The sequence below is a fragment of the Suncus etruscus genome, chromosome 2 (genome assembly GCF_024139225.1).
Source record: "Suncus etruscus isolate mSunEtr1 chromosome 2, mSunEtr1.pri.cur, whole genome shotgun sequence".
NCBI lineage: Eukaryota > Metazoa > Chordata > Mammalia > Eulipotyphla > Soricidae > Suncus > Suncus etruscus.
Window position 1 is genome coordinate 38190929 of NC_064849.1, and position 13827 is coordinate 38204755.

Consider the following 13827-nt stretch of genomic DNA (forward strand, 5'->3'; position numbering starts at 1 on the left):
AAATAGGCATAGAAGTTAATTAGTTTACCCAGGTAACTTTACCACAGTGGTAGGGCTATTGTTTATATTTAGCATTCTCAATGTTTTGCTTTTGGAGAAAATGATTTACAGTTCAGTACTGTTTTGGGTTTATTGACTTATTTGAGATATATTTCAATTATTCATTGCATAAATTCTGGGTGATCAATGCTCTATATATGTAACCCATAAAATCAATACAAGAATTTTCAAACCTACTAAATTTCATTCTGTTGCTCTGTTGTACATCTTTGCTTCTCTTCTGCATCTTAAAGGTAATTTTTAGATCCATTCATTTCTTTATGCAATAGCTAATTTATTTTCTTGTTTTGGCTACACTTTGTGGCTCTCAGGAGTTTCTCCAACTCTGAGCTCAGAAATTACTCCTGGCACTCAGGGGACCATATATGATGCTGGGTTAGCCGCATATCTGCCTGCTCTGGCCTCATCATTTCTCTTCTTTTTAGTTTATTTTTAAATTTTATTTTATTGAAACCATTGTGATCTACAGAGTTCTTAATAGTTGTATTTCAAATATACAATGAGTCAAGGCAATTCTCACAATCAGTGACAGTTTCCCTCCACCAATGAACCTAGAGTGCATCTATACCAACACCCTTTGCCCCTTGGCCTGACAGTATAACAGGCCCCTTTAAGTTTAGATTGTTAAAATTTAGGTCTTTTGGGCCCGGAGAGATAGCACAGCAGCATTTGCCTTGCAAGCAGCCGATCCAGGACCAAAGGTGGTTGGTTCGAATCCCGGTGTCCCATATGGTCCCCTGTGCCTGCCAGGAGCTATTTCTGAGCAGACAGCCAGGAGTAACCCCTGAACAATGCCGGGTGTGGCCCAAAAAGCCAAAAAAAATTTTTTTAGGTCTCTTGATTCGATTATCATTGACTTTGGCTTGGATATTTAATTCTGTCCTTATTTTTCCCTCACCAATACATCTGAGACCACTTGTCCCCTGGCCCCCAGCATTTCTTTTTTTCCTGTCTTCTTAGTTTTATAGAAAAATGCAAAAATATGTGGTAAAACAAAATAAACTGTGTCCCAAGGTTCTATGAAAAAGGTGGGAGCTCCAATTTAAAAGGTAAGAAATAAAAAGAAAAATAGGGCCAGAGAGATAGCACAATGGCAGGGTGTGTGCTTTGTTTGGACATTCCTTGCATTCTATATGGTCCCCCAAGCCTGCCAGGAGCAATTTCTGAGAGCAGGGCCAGGAGTAACCCGAGTGCCGCTGCTATGGCCCCCACACCAAAAACTAACTAACTAAATAACTAACTAAAAGAAAAAAAAGGTGTGTGTCACTTTTTCTTTTCTCCTCTTTTTAAATCAATAAATGGTATCCCTTTTATATAGATACACCATAACTGTTTAACCATATTTTGTTTTTGTTCTGGGGCCACCTTCAGCAGTTACTCAGGCCTTATTCCTAGCTCTGCACTCAAGGGACCACATGGTGTGCTAGGATTCAAACCTGGGTCTGTTGTCTATAAAACAAGAACCTTCCTTACTCTTGGTACTGCTGCTCCAGCCCTATCCATTTGTTTTGGAAGAAGCTGTGTTAATTTCAGTTTGGGGATAGTCTGAATAAGACTATTATAAATACTAATTTGCAAGTTTTCACATGGACATATGCTTTATTTCTTTTGCTATCTAACAGGAATAGTTCTGTTTATGAAAAGATTTTAATTAGGTTTTTGAAACTACAAATTGTTTTCCAAAGTTGTTGAAACCTTATACATTTTAACATCAGTGCATTAATCTCCATTTTAATCAGTACTTGGTAAGATCATTCTTTCAAAGTTATGTCTTTCTACTCAACTTTGTTGTTGTTGTTTTGTCTTGTTTTTGGGCAACACCCAGTGGTGATCAAGAAAGAAATTACACCTGGCTTTGCACTCAAAAATCACTCCTGGCAGGTTCAGGGGACCAAATGGGATGTCAGGGATCCAACCAGGGTTGGCTGCATTCAAGGCAAATGCTCTATCTTCGGTGCTATTTTTACTAGTTTATTTGTATAGTTGTAATTTTCATTTCCCGATCACCTAAATATGCTTCTCGAGCATGCATAGATATATTTTGTGACATATCTACTTATTTATTTTGCCCTTTAGTTCTTCTTGTTAATGAGTTCTATGAGTTGTTTTTATAAATTAGAATTACACCTTGCAAACTTGTTCAATAATCACTTGTTAGCTCTAGTAGTGTTTAGAGATTAGGATTTTTTCCCCTAAGCAATCATATCTCCTATACATGAAGATGAACATGTTTTTCGTTAACCCTCTCCCCTTTAACTTACTACAATTGCTAAGGACTTCAGTACAATGGCAGAAGTTTGACTCTTTTTTAGACTTAGGGAGTAATTTTTTTTATGATTCTGTGGACATTCATTTTATTTAAAAAAGTAATTGGGTCACCATGAGATGACCCAAAGTACAAAATAGTTAATAACTTAGTTTCAGTCATACAATGTCCAACATCCTTCACCAGTGCATATTTCTTACCACCAAGGTCCTCAGTTATCTTTTTGCCCTCATGCCAACCTGCCTCTGTGGCAGACATTTTTCCTCTCTCTTCCTTGAAGGAGTATCATGCATAACACTTTATCTCCTTTCACCCAGCTCTTGTCCAGAGTGATCATTTCCAACTATTATTGTTATAGTGGTCCCTTATCTACCTTAATTGCACTCTCTTGCTATCTGTGTTAAACTTCCTACCATAGAATAGTCCTCCTGGCCCTTGTCTCTATTGTTCTGAATATTAATACCATACTATCTTTTTCAAATTTTTTTAAACTTTATTTATTGATTGATTGGTTTTTGGGCCACACCTAGGGGTACTCAGGGGTCACTACAGGCTCTGTTCTCAGAAATAGCTCCTGGCAGGCTGGAGGACCTTATGGGATGTCGGGAATTGAACCAGTTTCCTCTGGGTCAGCTACCTGCAAGGCAAATTCCCTACTGCTGTGCTATCTCTCTGGCCCCAATTTTTCAAAAATTTTAAATTAAAATTTTTTCTTTGGTTTTTGGGTTACACCTGGTGAGACTCTGGGGTGACTCCTGGCTTTGAGTTCAGAAATTACTCCTGGTAGGCTCAGGGGATCATATGGGACGCCAGAGATAGAACCAAGATTGGTCACATGCAAGGCAAACACTCTACCCACTTGTAGTATCATTCTAGTCCCATACAATATTTTTTATATCCCACAAATGAGTGTGATTATTCTATGTCTAGACAAGGGAGTAATTTTTTCCTTTTTCTTTTAAAAATACTATATTTGTGCTCGCTTTGGCAGCACATATACCAAAATTGGAACGATACAGAGAAAATTAGCATGGCCCCGCGCAAGGATGACATGCAAATTCATGAAGCGTTCCATATTTTTATATCAGAAAAAATATATTTATTTAAGCACCATAATACAACATGTTTGTATAGAAAAGAAGATCCCCCTTCATCAGTGCAACATTCCTACTACCAATGTCCCCCATCTCCCTCCTAGGGAGTAATTTTTAAATCTTTTTTTTTTGGGGGGGGGACACTCGACTGTGTTCAGGGGCTACCCCTGGCTCTGCACTCAGAAATTGTTCCTGGCAGGCTTGAGGGACCATATGGGAGGCCAGAGATTTAACCCGGGTCATCCCGGGTTATGTGCAAGGCAAACACCCTACTGGTGTGCTACTGTTCCGAGACCAAAAATCTTCTATTTTTAAGTAAAATGTCAAGACTGTTGGGGCCAAGATGAAGGTATAGCAGGAAGAGTGATTGCTTTACATGTGGTGTATCATGGTTCAATCCCTGGGACCCATATATTCCCTTCAGCCTGCCAGGAGTGATGATTGTCTGAACACAGAACCAGAAGTAAGCTCTGAACATTGCTGATATGTCCTCCACTTTCTAAAAATGTCAAACTGTTTTTGTATATGCTTGTTACTATACTGTCGAATCTCTCTTTTTTAGATTGATAAATATTGATTCTCTAAAAATCCCGAGTAGTGTTAGATTTTGTCAAAACTTTCTAGTATTGGGGCTAGAGCAAAGGTAGAGTGAGTAGGGCATTTGCTTTGTATTTGGCTGATCTGGGTTCAATCTTGTTCCCAAGTACAGCCAGAAGTAACTTCTGAGTACTGCTGTGTGAGGCCCCAAAACCAAAATCAAATCAAACCAAAACAAAAATAATCCCCAAAAAATACCTCCCAAATTTTCAGTATTAAGAATATATTTTTTTGTACACTGAATATAGCTATTGTGAAATCATCCATATGTCATATTTACAGACCCAGGTGTTCAGGTCTGAAGCAAATAATTAATAAACCAAGCTAGTCAGGAGAGAATCATGTAATCCGGTTGGCTTCTCATCTTATGGTCTCTGTGTGCCAAGCCTAACTGTAACCTATTTATTTCACCAGTGCAAATTCAACTGGCAGAGGAAGGGTCGGGTTGAGTGAGATCCAGATATACTTTTATAATCAAAAAGATAGGAGAAAAGGAAAGAGGAAGTTGGGGGAATGAATGCCTTTGGTTTGGGTAAAAGCAGGGCGTGACCTAACAAATTCACCATTTCTGTTCAAACATTTTTGAGAAGGGCTTATATAAGTTTTATATTGCCACCAAATGTAGAATAAATCCTCAGGGTGGTTCTTAATCTGCATAGATTAGACTGTGCATTCTCAAAACAATCAACTTTTTTAATATCCTTGTCTAATCCATATCACAAAACTTTTTCAGACTTCTCTGAACAAAAACATTACTCTTTCTGCAGATATACTTTAAAAATTCTTAAACATTCATATACCAAGCACTGTAAAGAGTCTATAGCATCCAGGTTCCTTTTCCATAAACTTCTCTAAACAAAATCATAAAAACATTTTGCAGATATATATATAGTTAGTTAGTTAGTTAGTTAGTTAGAAAATAAGTTTGCTAAAAACAGTCTCATAATGAGCACTGTACTATAGTAGCCAAGTTGTTTTTCCATTGACTTCTGTGGACAAAGACATTAGAAAATTTTATCAGACATAATTTTGAGACTAAGTTGCTACTTAATATACACAATCAAGCATTGCAGCAATTGGGAAACATCCCAATTGGATAGCTGAGAACCATTAAACAATCTAACAACACTATGCAATTCCCTAGAACTGTGCAAACTAAAATTAAACCATGAGAGTTGGATACATAATTATCTGTTTGGAGTGGGACATAGGACAAAAGAGTAGCATTAAGAGCTATACAGGTAGAACACACAGTATAACCAGCAATATAGTTACCAATGCAAAAAGAATTGAGAGATTAAGGAGGTTCTGAAAGCAGCTTCTCTTCAGTTGGGCTTCGGATGGGCTTGGATCCTCCATTTTCTCTTTTTTCTTCTGTGGTAGGCTGCTTAGGTCTTCTGGGACAGAAAGGCCTTTGATTCCTGGAATGAAATCTGGGTGGGGGATCTTGCTCATCTCCCTGCTGTTGGTCCCCCTCAAATGAGGCTTTTTCTTTGGCTTCTACCCTATCAGTGACCTTGATAAGCTGCTGCAGGTTGGGGTGCTGAAGTCCTCACATAAGAAGAAAGGTAGAAGAAAGGCAGTGGGTGTTGATATCTGAGATGCCACCAGGAGTCTTCAGCTCTCTTCACTACTTGCTTCTGTCCTTCCTGAGGGGACCTCTGCTACCATGGGTGGTGGGACAGCTGAGCAACCAGACCAGAGCAACATGAACCTGTTCAGAAGGGGGCCAGGTGCACTGATGTTCCAGTGATGGGCACTTCATACTTGAGGAGGCCATCGTGGTGATTATTCACCAGAGGGTCAAGTCATTCACCATTGTTGGGGCCTTCACAGGTCCTTAGTTCACTGTTCCAATGCCAGTTGTGAATTACCCATGTGCCGTATTCATTTCCAGCCCTACGTGGATGGGTCTGAAGAAGGGTAGCTGTGAAGAATTAATAAACCAAGCCAGTCAGGAGAGAATCATGGAGGCCAGTTGGTTTCTCACCTTGTGGTCTCTCTGTGCATCAAGCCAAACTAAAATTTGTGTATTTCACGATTACAAATTCAACAGGCATCGGGAGAGTCAAGTGAGATCCAGGTGGACTTTTACATACCAAAAGGATAAGAGAAAAGGAAAGAGGAAGTTGGGGGAATGCCTTTGTTTTGGATAAAAGCAGGGTGTGACTTACCATGTTACATTGATTTTTATTTTTATTTATTTTAGATTTAAAAAGTTATTTTATTGATTTATTATGTTGTTTTTGAGCCACATCTGGCTGTGCTCAGATTCTGAGATCAGAAATTGCTCCTGGTGGACTGTGTGCAAGATAAATGCCCTCCTCACTGTGCTATTGCCTTGGTCTCCTCCAAATTACTTTATTTAAACAAAGTGGTTTATAAGGTTGTTTATAATAGTTTTTTTTTTTTCAGTTAAAAAGTTGTTCATGATTGAGTTTCAGTCATACAGTGTGAATCACCCTTCACTGGTGCACATTTCCCACCACATCACCAATGTTCCCAGTTTCCCTCCTGCCTTCCCCCAAAACCCCTCCCCTGCTGCCCCTGTGGCAAACATTTTCTTCTTATCTCTCTTTTTTCCTTTTTTTTTCCCTTTTAAACACTATTCTTTGCAATACTGTTGCTGAAGGGGTATCATGCATTACATTGCTTTTTAAATGTTAAAGTGATTTTCCATTCTTTGAATAAAGTACATTTTAAAGATATAGTATATTCTTAAAATTTATTTTTACATTTAATTTACTAAAGAACTTCAATTTCATAGTCATGACACATTTTCATTTTTCATTCTTTTTAATATTTAATTCTCACACATTTTATTAGGTGGGCATTATCCAATTCTTAAAAAATTTACATATACTCTTAATATTTTTTTTAATATTTTTAAAATCAATTATTTAATTGAATCACCATGATAGTTACAACAAAGTTGTTCACGATTGTATTTCAGTCATACATTGATCAACAACCTTCGCCAGTGCTCATTCCCCAACATCAGTGACCTCAGTTTCTCTCCTGTCTTCCCTTGAGCTCCCCTTCTGCCTTTGTAGCAGACATTTTTATTCTTGCTTTTGTTTTTAAGACACTGCAGTTTACAATATTGTTATTAAAGGGGTATCATGCATAACACTTTATATTTTATCTGCACCCAGTTCTTGTTCAGAGCACGTTTCAACTAGCATTTTTTGTTTACGGGCACATCCATTGGCACTAATGGGTTACTCCTGGTTCTGTGCTCAGAAATCACTTCTGGCAGGCTCAGGGGACCATATGGGATGCCAGAAATTGAACCCGTGTCTGTCCCGGGTAGACCGTATACAAGGCAAATGCCCTACTGCTGTGCTATCTCTCTGGCCCCTCGACTATCATTTTCATGGTGGTTTCTTCTCAGCCCTAACTGCACTCCCCTTCTATTTGTGACAAGCTGCCTATCACTGAGTGGTTCTCGTGGCCCTTGTTTCTATTGTCTTTGTATATTACCATACTATCTTTCTTTTTCGATATCCCAGAAATGAGTGAGATCATTTTATGCTATTTCTCTCTGACTCATTATATTATGTATAATACGCTCCATAATTACCATTATATAAGCGAATTTTCCTAAAAGCTGCATAGTATTCCATTGAGTAGATGTATCATTGTCTCTTTATCCTCATTTGTTCTAGGGAACTTTGCATTGTTTCCATATTCTGGCTGTAAATAGTGATGTAATGCATACAGGAGTGCAGATGCCTTTTCTGCATTGTTTTTGAGCTCCTATATTTCTAGTTCTGCTGGGTCATACTGAAGCTCAATTTCTAGGTTTTTTTTTTGTTTTGTTTTGTTTTTGGGTCACACCTGGCAACACTCAGTGGTTACTCCTGGCTCAATGCTCAGAAAACGCTACTGGCAAGTTTGAGATCTATATGGGATGCCAAGATTTGAACCACCGTCCTTCTGCCTGCAAGGCAAACACCCTCCCTCCATGCTATCTCTCCAGCCCCAATTTCTAGTTTTTTTTTGAGGAATGCCCATCTTATTTCCAAAAAGGCTGGACCAGTCTATATTCCCACCAGCAGTGAATGAGAGTTCCTTTCTTTTCGCATGTGTGCCAGCACTGGCTGTTCTTGGTTCTTTGCACTGTTTGGCAGTCTCTGTGGTATGAGAAGACATTTCATTGTTTTGATTTGCATCTCCTTAACATAGAATATTTTTTCATGTGCCTTATGGCCACCTGTATTTCTTCTTTGAGGAAGTTTCTGTTAATCTCTTCTTCCCATTTTTGGATGGAGTTAGATCCATCCCTCCTTCCTTCCTTCCTTCCTCCTTCCTTCCTTCCTTCCTTCCTTCCTTCCTTCCTTCCTTCCTTCCTTCCTTCCTTCCTTCCTTCCTTCCTTCTTTCTTTTTTTAAATATAATAACTTTTATTTAAGTACCATGGTTATAAAATTGTTCTTGGTTGAGTTTCAGTCATAGAATGTACACCAACCTTCACCAGTGCACATTTCCATCATCAATGACCCCAGTTCCCCTCCCACCCACTGTCCCCACCATGTATTTTACTTCTCTCTTTTCTTTTTTGACACTCTGGCTTACATTATTGTTAATAAAAGGGTAACATGAATATCACATTATCCCATTTTGATAATAAGTTCTTGTCTAGAGTGATCAATTCCAACTATCATTGACAGAGCAGACAGTTCACTACCCTAATTTATTTACCATACTTTGTGTCAATCTTTCTACCATGGACTGGCCCTCCGATTCCTCATCTCATTGTCTCTGGATATTACCATAGTATATATTATCTTTTTTTCTATCCCACAAATGAGTGAGATTATTTTATGCCTATCCATCTCTGGCATTTCCTTCAGCATAATAATCTCCATATCCATACATATATAAGTACATTTCATGACTTCATTTTTTTCTGTCACCTGCATTATATTTCATTGTGTAGATGTTCTACCATTTCATTAGCCATTCATCTGTTTGGGCAATTGGGTTGTTTCCAAATTCTGGCTATTGTAAATAGTGCTATGATGAACACAAAAATGCAGAAAGCTTTTCTGCCTGGTGATTTTGGTTTCCTAAAATATATCCCTAGAAGTGGTATTGCTGGATTATATGGAAACTCAATTTCTAGCTTATTGAGGAACATCCATATTGTTTTCCAAAAAGGCTGGACCAGTCTACATTTATACAAGCAGTGAATGAGAGTCCCTTTTTCCTTGCATTTGCGCCAGACTGGTTGTTCTTGTTCTTTGTGATGTGTGCCACTCTCTGTCATGTGAAATATCTCATTGTTGTTTTGCATCTCCCTAATGATTAGTGATTTAGAGCATTTTTCATATGCTTTTTGGCCTAGATTTTTTTTCTTGTTAAGCTCTACCAATGCCTGATATATCTTAGGTATTATAAATATTAACAAGATAGGTATTTGGTGACTAATTTTTCCCATTCCATGGGTAGTCACTGTTTACTAGTCACCATTTCTTTTGAGATGCAGAAGCTTCTTAGTAGTCCCATTTGTTTATCTTTGCTTCCACTTGCTTGGTATTTAATCCTTGAAAATGCTTTCAATGTCATGGAGAATTCTGCCTATATTTTTCTGTATGTAACTTTTGGTTTCATGTCATCGATATCAAGGTCTTTAATCTATTTTATTTTGACTTTTCTGCATGTCATTAAAGATAGAAACTTGACCAAAGACCAGGCTGTCCTATCACATCACCTAACACTAAATGGAAATCACAAGAGATATTGTCTGTGAAAAATAAGAGCACCAACAACAGAAAACTGACTTTGACAACCGTGACTAAACAGAACCTACCTTGGGACTAATAAGAAAAACCCTACCCTAGGCTGTAGCCCAGGATACATAAAAAACAACAACAACAACAACAAGATGTCTTATTGCAGAAGTCCAACTTGGACAACAGAGACTAAGCAGAACCTTTGGATCCATAATATCCTAGGCTTCGGCTTAGGGACTGAACAAAAACAGGGAGCAAGTGTTACAGAAGACTGAACACAATAACAACGATGGATAGGAACCTCTAGAACCTAGAGACTCTATCCTAGACCCTGACCTATAACCCGCGCAAATACCAAGATCACTAGCTACAGTGGCTTGATTTTCTCAGACACAACCAAGAGGAAACTTTCCTGGCATCACAAAAAAGCCTTTGGGATGGGGTAATGAGTATATATGGAGCCAGGGGTTGATCCCATGATGGTATGCTTCAAGAATGGAGAAACCCTGAATCTCTTAGGCCACAGAAATTCCCTTTCTTCCCCAATGCTTACTGTGCCTATGCAAAAAAAAAAAAAAAAAAAAAAAGTGGGGAACGCCAAACCCTTCCACTCCAGCACCCATACTTTTTCTTGTTTTGTTTTTATTTCCCTTCTCTTTTTTTCTTCCACTTTTATCTTTCTTTTTCACTCTTGTGGTTATTATTTAGAGATTTATTTTTATTTTTATTTGCCAGGTCCATTTTTTTCTTTTTTTCTTCCATTTTTCTTTTCTTTTTTTTAATAGTTGTCACCAAATTTTTTTCTCCATTTTTTCTTATCCTTTTTATTTCCAATGATGGTGGAATAGATGCTCAATCTACAACAAGCTGTAAAGTGGAGACCAGTTGCACTAGCATTCTGGGGGGGGTAGAGGAGAGAGATATGGGATGCATACTGGGAACAGGGGCGGAGGGAGGACAGCACTGGTGGTGGGAATGCCCTTCATTCATTGTCACTATGTACCATAAATGATGCAGTAAAAGATTTGTAATGCACTTTGGTCACAATAAAAAAAAAAGGTAGACCCAAGTCTGCAGGAAGGGAAGGGGGGTGGGGGGAGGACAAATTTGGTGATAGGTATTCCCCTGATTCAGTGTTAATATGTACCTAAAATACTACTGTGAAAGATATGTAACCCATTATGACCAAAATAAAAATAAAAAAAATAAATTAAATAAAAAAAAAAGATAGACCCAAGTTTTGCAGCTGACCAATTTTCCCAACAGCACTTCTTGAAGAGGCTTTCCTTTCTCTAGTTAGTAATTACTGTCCCTTAATCAAAGATTAATTGCTCATATACATGTCTTTATTTCAATCTCAGACTTAAATCTCAATTTAAGTCTATTTCATTGATCTGAAAGTCTTTATTCCATTACCAAAATGCTTTAATTATTACTGCTTTATAGTATAGGTTGCAATTGGGAAAGTGATGCCTCCCTTTTTTTCCCAAGGATTGCTTTTGTTATTCCTGGAGGTTTACTGTTCCATATGAATTTCAGGAATATTTGATCTATTTCCTGAAGAAAAATCATGAGTATTCTTATAGAAATTGCATTAAATATGTACAGTGCTTTAGGAAGTATTGCCATATTAATGATGTTAATGCTCCCATCTGTGAGCAGTGGATATGTTCCCATTTCTTTTGTTCTCTAATTTTATTATTTTTTTGCCACAATCAGCAGCACTCAGGCTCTGATTAGAAATCACTCCTGGAAGGCTTGGGGGTGGGAAATCATATGGGATGCTCAGGATTGAGTGCAGGTCATCTGCATGCAAGGCAAATGTCCTACCCGCCGTACTACTGAAGCAGTGTTTTGTAGTTTTCTTTGTAAAGGTCTTTCACTTCTTTAATTGATTCCAAGTTACTTGACTTTCTGAAGCACAATTGTGAATGGGACTAGTTTTCATATTTCTTATTTTCTTTCATTATTTGCATATAAAAAAGCTATGAATTTTTGTGTATTAATTTTGCTGACTGCCACTTTACTATATAAACTATATATGGCTTCTAGAAATATTTTTGTAGTGTCATTAGTATTTTCTAAGCATAGTATCACGTCATCTGCAAAGAGAGAGAGCTTGACTTCTTCCTTTTCTATCTGGTATCATCCATTTTTTAAAATGGGTCTTAAAAATAGGGAAATATAAGAACTTGCCCAAGTTCACATTACTGATTTAGTGGTTGAGATGGATCTTTTCTTTTGGTTTTTGGGCCATACCTGGTGTTTCTCGAGGGTTACTCCTGGCTCTATGCACAGAAATCGCTCCTTGGCAGGCTTGGGAGAACATACGGGATGCAGGGGAGTGAACTGAGTCCATCCCAGGTCAGCTGAATGGAAGGCAAATGCCCTACCACTATGCTATTGCTCTGGCACTGAGATGGGTCTTAATTATTGTCTCATTACCTCTAATTAGAGAAATACTGTTCTTGATGTAATAGGTGATCAAAGATAAAAATAAACCAAATTGTTAATAAAAATAAAGTGTACCTTTCTGGAAACAGTATTCAATGAATGACCATTCTTGTAACTTCTTTACTGTTTTTGTCTTCTTAATTTATCAGTGGTTTATATTGTTCAATGATAATATGTTGTTGCAATTTCCAATAGAATAGGTTGATTAGATTCTCTTTGAAGTTTTTAATAATGTTTGTTTTCTTTTGGTTAGTGTAACATGATTTTTAAATTTTTTTAATTAAACATTTTATTTAAAGAAAATGCATCGCACAGTTGACATTTTTGGTCATAATACATTGTCTCCAGATAAGTGAAAGCAAAGTTATTTAAAAAAAAAGAAAAATATAAAGAAGATAAAAAGTTAAAAAAAAAGTACAGTAGCAAACACACTTGTGAAAATTATTCTATCTGCAATGAATTCACTTATACAATGGCAGAAGTTTTAGTAAGCTCTTGTTAGCTGTCTATTCTGTTAAATTGGTGTGCTCCTATATAGGAATAACAGCCTTAAACAACTGGAGTTGTCCAGAGATTCACAAAAATATTGATACTACAAATTATAGGGGTGTATATCCAGCTGCCAGGGCTCCTGGAAGGAAGATACAGGGGGAACTTGCCTACTTGTGCTCTTAAAAGGCTTGGTGATATCAGTGCAAAAATCTGAAACAGATTAGTGTCCCTGAAGTGAATAATAGAGGGTCAGTGATGAAACGAGGCCATTGCCTAAATGGCGATTGTGGGCAAAGGTGGCAGCAAGGGTGGCTTCAGAAGTGCCAGACTTTGGCTGCCCTCTTCTTCAAAGATTGCCAGCTTTCTGTTGTGTGGGATGGTGTAACCCAGAATCTTTCATGGCTCGGTTTATATATTATTAGAGAAGAGAGTGAGTCTATGGAGCTAGCCTGGTTACAACTGCCAGGCTTCCCAGAAGAAGGAAGAGACGGGGGAGATCTCCTGTACTCCAAGAAGCCTGGTGATATCAGCCCCAGAACTGGCACACCTGGTTTAGTCAGAGTGGTGTACCCAAAGTGAAGCATAGAGGGTCAGTGATGAGGTAGAGCCATGAGCAAAATGGTGATTGTGGGTGATGGAAGCAGCAGGCATAGGTTCAGCAGGGTAGGGTCTTTGCTTGTCCTCTCCTCCCAAGATGACCAGCTTTTTGTTGCACAAACTGGTATACCCATGATCTCTCATGGCTCAATTTACATCTCATTCAAGAAAAGAATGAGTCTATGGGGCTGGTTTGAACATGGCAACTGCCTAATTTTTAAACTTTAAAATGCTTTTTAATCTCTTCTTTTGGTCCTTGCATTAGGAGTGACTTGTAAATAGCATGTAACCAAGTTAACTTTTAAATGGAATATTACACACTTTCCTTATGCTAGAATGTAAAATTCAGGACATACATTTTTTTGGTTATTTTGGGTCAAACCCTGTGTTGCTCAGGGTTTTACAAATTTTAAGTGTGTTGCACATTAATGTTAAATATAGAGACAATGTTAAAAAGAAGAACTTGAGTTTAATAATCTTAGTTAACATGAATTTGGCTAGTTAGTAACTCCATACTTCTTTTAGCCAGG

General features: G+C 37.8%; 1 protein-coding gene and 1 non-coding gene across 2 annotated transcripts in view; one reads left to right on the forward strand and one right to left on the reverse strand.

The window, feature by feature from the left end:
• GPR137C (G protein-coupled receptor 137C) overlaps positions 1-13827 on the reverse strand; it is a 105262-nt gene that overhangs the window by 79626 nt on the left and 11809 nt on the right. The gene's annotated exons all lie outside the window — the stretch shown is intronic.
• Positions 3302-3407, forward strand: LOC126002121 (U6 spliceosomal RNA). The gene has a single exon (XR_007492897.1). It is a non-coding gene; the product is annotated as a U6 spliceosomal RNA (small nuclear RNA).